Source organism: Malaclemys terrapin, chromosome 8 (assembly GCF_027887155.1).
Source record: "Malaclemys terrapin pileata isolate rMalTer1 chromosome 8, rMalTer1.hap1, whole genome shotgun sequence".
In the NCBI taxonomy this organism is placed as follows: Eukaryota; Metazoa; Chordata; order Testudines; family Emydidae; genus Malaclemys; species Malaclemys terrapin.
Genome location: NC_071512.1, coordinates 83,865,152 through 83,875,696, shown reverse-complemented (window position 1 = coordinate 83,875,696; position 10,545 = coordinate 83,865,152). Strand labels below are relative to the sequence as shown.

General features: G+C 40.4%; 1 long non-coding RNA gene across 1 annotated transcript; it reads left to right on the top strand.

The window, feature by feature from the left end:
- The first annotated feature begins 3,160 nt into the window (after window positions 1-3,160).
- Window positions 3,161-4,273, top strand: LOC128841498 (uncharacterized). Its single transcript, XR_008445861.1, has 2 exons — window positions 3,161-3,259; window positions 3,768-4,273. It is a non-coding gene; the product is annotated as an uncharacterized LOC128841498 (long non-coding RNA).
- The last annotated feature ends 6,272 nt before the right edge of the window (window positions 4,274-10,545 follow it).

Sequence of the window (10,545 nt, the reverse complement as noted above, 5' to 3'; positions counted from 1 at the left end):
ATAATGGCTGTGCATCCCCTTTGTGGCACGTAGTCCACGAAAGCTTATGCTCTAATAAATTTGTTAGTCTCTAAGGTGCCACAAGTACTCCTGTTCTTTTTATATTGGCACAGTTGGTGAATGAACCCATAGCTCTATGGCTTGGAGACACCTTCTGTTATGGCATATTTCATAAAGACAGGTGGTTGGATCCTGGCAGTACTGGAATGCTGTATAATGTGTTCCAGCTGACCTGTAAGCTAGAAGTCCACCTATCTGCAGTAATATAACCCAAGACACTTCAGCTTGCTGTACATTCTGCATTACCTTTCTGTGCACAGCTTCATGGAGCAGTGGAACAGCCTTTTTCTAGAATGACATTATAATGTGAGTCAGCTACAGCCATGAATTTTATTAACTTTTTTTTTGTTAAAAACTGCATTAAATGGCAACACTAATGCACAGACGAGCTCTGCAACGTTCCTGTTCCAAAGGTGAGCAGATGGCTGTTTTGCTGTATGCTTGCTTTTCATGTTTTCCAATTCATGTCGTGTCCATTGTCATAGGCAATCCACTTACAGTTATGCTGCAGACGAGCTTTTAAGCCCACTGGAAGCCTATGGAGTAAGAGGAAGGTGTGGTGAAAGATGCCAGAGAGAAAACTCAGATAACAGTCCAGTTGTGCTTGCTCCTCCTCCTTGTTGTTGTTACAGGAAGCTTCTTGGGTCTTTTAATCTTTTCTAGGGATGAGTGAACTAGTTTGGAAAGGCAAAGAACCTTATTGCAAAACTTGAACAAACCGAAGGTCTAAAAAATTCCAGTAACTCACTCATGCGCTCTCTCTCACATCCCCTCACCATCATTTCATTTACATGCTTCTAAATTTTCTGGGTCTGTGCAAAGACTTTCAACCCCATTTTTCAGACCTGTGGCCTAATTTTCAGAGCTAAGCAACTACAACTCTCACAGAAGTCAGAAGCTGTGGGTGTTCAGCTGCTCTGAGGTAAGTAATCAGTAAGAATCCGAACTGAACCTATAAACCTTCTAGAGGCCACTAGTTTGTTCCCAAGGCAGATGGTGTTTCCTGTCTAATTTGTATATAAATATAGGCATGCCCAGACACTCTTCTTTGCCTGACAGACTTGCATTGCATGTGGCTTAAATGAACAACTACCTGTTTTCTGAATAGATTGCTGACTTGATTTTGCATTTCACTATAAAGAGAGTTATGGAACTTTTTAGGTCTCCAAATCAAATCAATCACCTCTCCCCCCGCAAAAAAGTTACAGTGGGAGCTGTTTGGGTAAGAGTAGATAGCAAGTATTGTTACCTGAGCAGTGGACTCCAATGATGTGCAGCAGAGTGGTGCTGTTTTTAAGTGATGCCAGATGATTAGCACAGACTGTGGATATGACAAACTTTTGCAGAACCAAAGACCATGGCAGCTCCCATAGAACTTGGGCTTCGATCAAAATGTGGAGACCTGTCCAGCCTCCTCCAGATAACTGACAGTTTTTGGTTAACCAGAATTTCCCATGAGGCCTATGCATTATCTCCTGCTGTTCCTCTTTGCTCAAAATGACAAGGAATAATAAGGAAATTAAATGCAAAAACTAGCATTAAAGCACATCAGTTATAAAGTATATGTAAATTGGAATGTTCTGCCTTCCATCCATGGATCACGGTGCACTTTTTTATATGCATTCATTCATTTTGAAAAGCCCCCAGAGCTCTTCCAAGTGCAAACAGCAACACCAGCATGGTAAGTGTAAGCTTGCCAGTCCTTCAATGTAGGAGTCAGCCATAGATGCTGGATCTTACTGAGGCTCAGGATCAGGAGTTTCAACTCCAAAGGCTCCTTTAAAGGTTCTTCATATCCCCACCAGCTTTCTGATGTCAAACTTAAGGGGACATTGTCAAAAGTGCAACAAGGAATTAGGAGCCCAACTTCTATTGCACATCAATAGGAATTGTGTGCCTAAGTCCCCTTTGTTTGAAAATCCTTCCCCTTGAGCTCCAGTCACTTTTAACCATCTATTAGTTGGCTATTTACTCTCAGTTCTCTGTAAGTATCATGCTCCCTTTCCTTTTCCCTTTTCTTGCCCATCATGCTCCTCTTCACCTTCCTTTTTAGCAACTCCCCCTTTTTTATTCCTATCGCTCCACCTCCTGCTGCATTCCCCACTTCTTTTCATCAACTCTTCTCCTTGTGCCTCTGCTCCCTCATCCGTCCCTTCCCATCATTCCCCTTGTAGACTCCTTCCCTAAAACAAAGGACAAAAAAAGTGTCTGTCATCATTCTGATCACCCTGCTTTATATGTTTTGATGTAAGAAGGACTGGGTGAGAGGCTAGGGCCTATGTTATGCAGGAGATAAGTTGAAATGGTCTTTTCTGGCCTTAAAATGTACAAAGCGATGTTTTAACTATTTCCTTTACCTGCTCTCTGGTGGTTTATTTTTACCCTTCCTCCCCCCATAGATTGTAAGCTCTCTGAGGCCATGCTTGTCTCCTCTTATGTGTTTGGAAAGCACATGGGTACTATCATAATCTAGATAATAAACACACAATGTTGTGAAGTAGATAAGTATTATCCCCATTTTGCATAAGGAAACTGAAGCTTGGGGATATTTTAAATTACTTGCCCAAGCTCACATAGGAAGCTTGTAGAAGAGCTAAGTATAGCAGTCATGATACTGGAGAAATTCCCTGGACTCCATTTTGTATTCCTGACCTCCATTTTGAATAAGCAGGAGTCACTACACCATTGGAAGTTGCAGGTCATGTGGTTCTCCACCACTGAAAGTAAGCTAAAGGTCACAAAGGTGCTATGTGCAAAGTCACAAAGTCGTGAACAACAATGATTTTCAGATCATGGCGGTAAACAATGATTGTAAGCTTCAGGTGACATGATATTTCTGACTATGTGCAGTACAAACGTAGGGAAAAGGTGAGCTGAGCTTCAAAAGTAGGGGAAAGATCAGATGTGGTGATCATAACTCTGAGGTAAACAGCAGCAGTGAGCATGTGCAGAATGAGGTAATCTTGGCGTGTATCCAGAATGTGAGGTAATGTTTGGTACTGACGATGTGCAGTAAAAATCTGATAGCTGACAGGACGGTATAAAAAGCAAACGGTCAGTGGGCAGTTGAGAGGTTTGGAGCAGAGCAACTGAAGGAGTAGAAACTGAGGAGTGGAGAAGCAAGCAAGTATGCAGCAGCAGCAGTAGCAGGGGGCAGCAGCACAGAAAGAGCCCTGTTACTGAAGTGAAGTCAGACAGAGTAAGCCTGTTATAGTATAATATTTAGTGTGTGCGTATGTGCACGCTTGGGTTAATAGAGATGTATATTAAAGAAATGTATAATATTTAAAGCATTTAGAAATGGCTTTCAGCAGCCTGTGACAGATCGGCCATCTGTGACAGGGTGCAACTGCTTAGAATCATCTCAGCTGTATATTATTGCAGTTGGGTTACTCCTTAGCTTGTAAAGAATTTGTGTTTTATAACATCTATAAGGGATTTGTGTATTAGATTATAATTATTTTCATCAATAAAAAGATATTTTGTTTTGTAAAGAATACTGCATGTGTCAATCTATCGTTTATTGGAAGGCTGTATCCGTGTCCTCCAAGTTTTTCCTTAGCTACCCTGAAGCCCCATACCTTAGGAAGCACAAGATTAAGGGGCAACAGCTAGGGGAACCCTAAAACCTGTTTTTCAGCGTAACAATCAGTTAAGATTCCACATTCTATGCCATAACATTCTGCTATTCTCCTTCCCCCATATAGGTGCGTGCAAGCAAACATGCATAACTATCTGCGTATACAGCTTTTTACTGCATTTTTGAAGTATTCAATGAACTTTTAAATAAGACTCAATTTATCAAATGAGATTTTTCCAGCTGAACATCATAGACACAAATGTTAGTTGCACAGTCAGAACAGACTGAAATGGCTGATAGCAATGCCAGGCCATCATAACAACTAACACCCATTAACAACCACATTAATTTCTGCAAAAAGAAAATGCCATTTATATGAGCTCACCTCCTCTGGGCTTCGTGTCTGAACAAGACCTAATCAGCTAAAAGCAGCACTGGAAGTAATGCAGTGTATTCCCAGCACTACCTACACTTGGTTGTGTACCCCTCTGTTTGCAGGTACCCAGGATTTCACAACACAATTTCGCCTTTTTTTCCCCTCATTTTAACATTTTAAATCCCAGCTAGAAAAACTGTATCATCGACATATAGCATGATGTCCTCTTATATGTGAAATAAACTTTACTGATATTACAGAAATGACAAGTTTGTTCTTGACTCTCTTCATGTGCAAAGCATAATTCAACCCTGTAAAGCTTTTTGCATTCAGACAGTCCAATAGCATATGTGAACCTTATGTTGTTTTGCCCTTTCACAACATTTACAAACTGATACATATCTCTTTGAGAGGATAAATGTTTTCCTAAGTCAAAAAAAAGTATGCTTAGGCTTGGACTGCATTAGCTCTGAGTTCTTCAAATACATACCAAGTTAATAAAGACTAAACCATGGTGGGCTATGTTTTTTGATAAGTATTGAAGGTGCTCTTTGATCCTGATAACCCACAAATGTTCAGCATGAGTGAGTTTTCGTGGTCGGCATGCAATGATTTTGATATCTGACTTAATCTGTAGCCCACTGTGGTTTATTTTACTTATCTGGATGGTATGCTTAGAACAAGAAAAGGAGAAATTAAAAACAGCACAGGAATACTAGAAATAACATGCTCAAAATACTTTTTTCCCCCCTCCTCCTCTCTATTTTGCTAGAAGTCTGCATCAGTTGACCAGTGACTTCAAGACATTTTTATACACCAGTCCTTTTGATGTATGACCCACAAAGAGCAGTAAGGTGCTCCTTACTGGGGTGGACAAGCCTCTTCTAGTTTTGCACTGAAGACTGAGTTCGCCTTTTTGATAGCTTGTAGTGAACTGGGAACTAATAATAATAGTACTTATATCAGTGCTTCTATAGCACCTTTTAATCCCAGGCTCTCAAAGCACTTTACAAACATTAATTAATTAAGTCTCAAAACAGCAGTGTGAAGCAGGGAGCTATTAGGTGAAATAATTCCTTTTGGTGCGTTGCCTTTGCCATGGGGAAAAGGACCAGCATAAAAAGCTTATTTCATGCCAAAGAAATGCAGCCTAGAAATAATGCTGGCAGGATCGAAGTCTCAGCACTGCGGGAAGCCACTACTCAAAATCCTAATGCATTAGCAGAACAATGAGGAGTGCCGCACATTCTTGAACTGATGGAGATCAGGGAACAGGTAGCCTTTCCAAGCTAAGTTTGGTATCTTTGCAACTGTACAGAGTATTTTTAATATTAAGAGAGGGTGAGAGCATGTCTGCTAAGCATGTTTGCCAATGCTCTCACAGATCCTTTAATAATAAAGCATAACTTCTTAAATGGCTGTTAAGGCAGACTAGTAAGTAATTGAAAAGAATGAGAGTTGCCACATCTCTGGGCATGAAGAATTACTAACACAAGCTCAGGTTGTTTGCTGCAACTGATAAAATTAGCAGTAACCAGGTTATTACACAGACAACCCAAACATGAAGGAACACACCGATAAAGGAAGACAGGTAAACATTCAACAAAATGGTGTTTAAATAATGAACACTAATGTTTTCAGGCAATGAGTTTACAGGCTGCAGTGTAAACTTTAAAATAATATAGTAAATCTTGATGGTTCCTTATGGACACACAAGAATTTCCCATTTTAAAGGGCATCCATAAAAAATAGACTTATAGCCTGGAAAGAAAAAACAGACTTATAGTTTGCAAAGAAAAATAATGCCATATGAATTCAACGTTCAGCTAAGCACTGTTTATCAGGGTTTCATTCTGTGCACTAAGAACATAAATGGTTTTTTCTTTCCTGGGGCCAGATTTGGATCACTTACTTGAGCTGGGCCTGAGGGAGAAACACAGCATGTATGATGAGCTGATTAATTACCAGAAATCAAATGCCTTGCAGTCAGGAGCAATGTGCTTGAAAGAAAGCACTAGTACTATAAAAGTGGTGCATATCTACATGCATGCATGGCCAGGCAAGAACACCATGGGGATTAGGTTTCGCTGTAGCCTGAAACAAAGGATTTAGGAATGATTCTTTATCCTTGACAGTGCGACCTGTGCCAATCTTTATTAACAAGGGCTTTCAGTATGTGACATTTAAAGTAACAGAACTGTCTTAAAGCAACCTCAGGATTTTACCTTCTTAAAACATATCATAGGATTTCAGCTGCTTTTCAGAAACCTAGGCAGTGACTCATAATTAAAGGTTAGGAGATGTCTTATTTCAAGCCTTGTGCATAAATACAATTCTTTGAGTCTGTCTTTTAGGCAGCACTTATTTAAAGCGAAGAACATATCTACTAGGAAGACATAAATGAAGGCAAATAATAAATTAGGAACACTATATGGGCAGGCTTGAGAATCTTGAAAGTTGTTGCTAATAATAGGTGAGGGGTCAGATCACTTCGGTTAATTTTCCATACTTTCCAAAATCATGAATATATGGAGTTGCCTAGGAGTAAGTTTTGTGTTTTCCAACCAGAATTATGTTACAGTTTTATGTCTTAGAAAGTAATTCTGTGAAATCATACACGTTTGTGACTTCTAATGTGTCACTTAATGCAGGCTTCCAATGCAGAGAGTTATCTGGCTTGGAAGAAAGTTTTTGAGTCATTACTTTAATACAAACCATCCATCGTTGGACTGTTTAAAAGTACTTTTATCTATTCTAGGCTTATTGTTCTTTCTACAACTTGCCTCCTGTATCATAAACAATACACTGTGTTGTCACTTAAAATATTTCTCCTGATTTGAAGTGGAAGTGGATATATACACACTTGAATCAGTAAATATTTTCAAATCAATATAGACACTTGAAGTGAGTCCGTAGCAGTGTGGCTGACTTGTCTGAAAAGTAGTAAAAGATCAGAGAAATGTGGTGCCGACTATGTAGTCCCACTTACAGATGACAGCTACACATCCCTGGAAGGACTTTTTCTTAAACAATGAGCAACTGGCTACATTATCGTCTTCATTTGGACTCATTTAAAACCCAACTACTTTTCTTCCAGTTTTTTTAATCTTTTCTCCTAATTTTTGTGAGGTCTTTTTCTTTTTATATTATGGGAGATACCAGTTAAGAGAGAAATCTTGTCCAAACCCTGTCATTTATTTTCCTGTAATTTCTTTGAACTAGTTTGGATTGGATGTTTACTATCCAGGTACCTGACTGTCATACCTACCCTTCTTGCCTAACATTTTAGCACTCGCTTCCACTGCAATAAACATATCAGGCACAAAATCTGTATCTATGTTAAATGGCTGGATCTGAACACAAGGAAGATAGTCCTGTGAGTCAGCTGCAGTTGAGAACCATTGTTCATCATGTCATCGTTGGACACAGGCAGGGCCGGCTCCAGGGTTTTTGCTGCCCCAAGCGGCAAAAGAAAAGCCGCAATCATGATCTGCGGCAGCAATTCGGCGGGAGGTCCTTTGCTCGGAGCAGGAGTGAGGAACCGTCCGCCGAATTGCCGCCGAATAGCTAGACGTGCCGCCCCTCTCCAGAGTGGCCGCCCCAAGCACCTGCTTGGCAAGCTGGTGCCCGGAGCCGGCCCTGGACACAGGTGTTTTGCTTTCAGCTATGGTGGCCAGCATGTTCCTTGACCTGAGTTCAGAAGGGAGCATATTCTTTGAACTGCTCCCCCACCTGGGAAAAAAGCATCCATCAGAATCATTTTGGCAAGCCTGCCCACTAAGCATGCACAGAAAGAAACAAGTGAACAGAGCTAGCCTTTGGATCCCATGGTCATGGTCCCCTGAATTCTGGGACTCAGTAAATGTCAAGGACAATCTCAGCTTTCATTACAGTGAAGCTAGCCTTTTACATAGCATAAATAACTTGAACATTGCAGTAGCACTCCAATTGTCTTGCAAACACAGAGGAAGACAGAATTCTATAAAACAAGTCTGGGGAAGGGGGTTGCAATGCAAGTTATGCATGATCTCCCCAACAGTTACCCACACCAAGCACTGGAGACACATGAAATCCATGGTTGTGTATCCTTCACTTTGTGTATGCATGAAAGTAGAGTCAGTGGCCACCTCAGATCCCCGTGGCTAGTAGGGGCTACTATCTGGACTGTTGCCAGCAGTGTTAGAGCTACCAGCCAGCTGCCTGCATTTGGGCTGGCTTTTCTGCTAAGCCACCTCTGGCCACAATGAATGGTAGCTCTGTAGTGTGAGTGGCAACATGAATTGACAGCAATATTGACACTAATTTCATCAAATTACCAAATAGTAATAACACAGTGCCTACCCCCAGGAGGGTGTCGTGAAGTAGATGGAGGAAGGGAGATGAAATGGAACAACGATAGGAGCAAAAGCGATAAAGAGATCAGGAAAGATGTGCAAAAATATGGGGGCAGGGGGGGGGAAATCACTCCCACATCCGAGCTGAACTTAACACAGAGATCAAGCTGGGCAGCTCAAAACTGGTCAGCACTTTGACTTAATAAAAACAGAATCTTCAGGAGAGCAGAACCCTCTTTCTTGAAGATATAACAGTGTCCCCAGAATCCTAAAGCCAATCCTGTGCATGGGAACATGGCCAACAGGTTACATACTCTATTCATACAAAGCTTGAAAGTCTGTGAAAGAAGCCAGGTCCATGAAGGCCTGCAAACAGTCAGGCACCCATTCAGCAGTGGAAACTACTTGCAAGGACTCTTGTTTCCTTGCCAAAACCCATTGCCAGGGTCAACGTTCCACATTAAAAGTCTCAGTGCAGGATCTGGGCCTAGGACTGGGTATGAGGCTGACATTCATATTTAGCTCTGGATCACAACGTAATACAAAGCCAGGTGTTCATATACCATGCTGATGGGTTCCAATACAAAGACCTGAGCTAGCTAATCAATAACTCACATTAGGGAGTGTGCCAATATAATAATAGACAATGCCTCGGAGATTGGTGTTATGTTTAAAATAGTTATTTAAAATTAAAATAAATGTTTTTTCTTTAAAAAAGATACACATGTATCTTTAAGATATGTACCTGCTGCTTTAAAAAATGCTTTCTTTATAAACAAGCTTTTTACCTATTGTTTAAATCTGCTAAAAACCCATTTCATCTGTATCCTTTTTTTCCCTTGCTACCTAAGCAGTTATACTTATGCTACATCTCCATGGGAGTTTGATGGAGTGGGTCTTTGACTTATCCCATTAATTACCACAAATGTGGGGATTGCTTTCAGCTGCAAAGTTCCCTTCCAGCCACCACCTTTCTCCTCACCACCATTACCACCACTTCTATTTTTCTGGCAAACAGCCCATTTCACAAAGGGCTGCCTAAGTCCCAGTCTGAGGTTGCAGCACCATATTGTCCATGGCTACTGTTGCCACTTGGCTCTCAGGGGGACTCTGCCACAGCTGCAATGAAGATAAGCCAACACTGTGATTTGTTTTAAAAAATATACTTCTCCTTTATTTAAGAATTAAAAACAAAACAAAGTGCCATACTAGATCAGGCTAGTGGTCCATCTACTCCAGTAACCTGAGTATGAGAGTAGCCAGTGCCAGCTGGTTCAGAACAAGAAGTCCTGGAGAAGCTAGTTATGGAATAGTAGTCCCCCAAGGAAAGCTTTGTTCTGTGCCCCATTGGTTAGAGGTTGGTATGAGAGTTTACATCCCTTCTCAAACTCATAGTGATGTTTTAATCCTTGCTTTTATCACTCTGGATATTCTTATTATCCATTTGAATGAGGGATTTTGTTTATTTTTTATATTGCTAAAATTCTTGTTGTCTTTTGACAATGAGTTCCATAGTCTAATTCTGTATTGTGTGGGGAAAAACATATTTCCTTACATCTGTTTTGAATCTTATCTTTCAATTTCATTGAATGTCTCCTTGCTCTTGTATTATGAGAGAGTGTGAATAGAAGATTCTGATCTACACTCTCCGTTCTAAACATTATTTTTATACATTTATCATGCCACTTTGTATTTGTCTTTTCTCTAAGAAAAACCATCCGATCTTTTCAATCTCTCTTCACAGAGTTTTTCTATGCCTTTGATCATGCACATTGATCTGTGTCTGACCACCTTCAGTATTCGCTGTTTCTGCTTTTTCAGATGGGGGGACCAGCACTCAACTGAGTATTCAAGGGTTGGCATACCAATGGTTTATATAACTGCCATATTACTCTCCAGCCTCTATAACGGGCATTTGTGATGGAGAATGGGACCAACCAAGGTTGGAAAGATTATGATTTATTATGAGAGAGCCTGAGACTTTTGGTGGTGTTTTTTTTTTATTTCATTTTTTTTTGCAACAAATGTTATGTTTGTGACAAAGAGGCAGTCTTCCTAATGATTAATCATTGCATATAGACTTAAATATGCTGTTTAAGGCAAATGGAGTTTTCATTATAAGGACTCCATCTATCTCTTTCTAGCACTGACTATTTTCAGATGGACAAAACCTTTCTTTGTGTGGCCATGGAAGC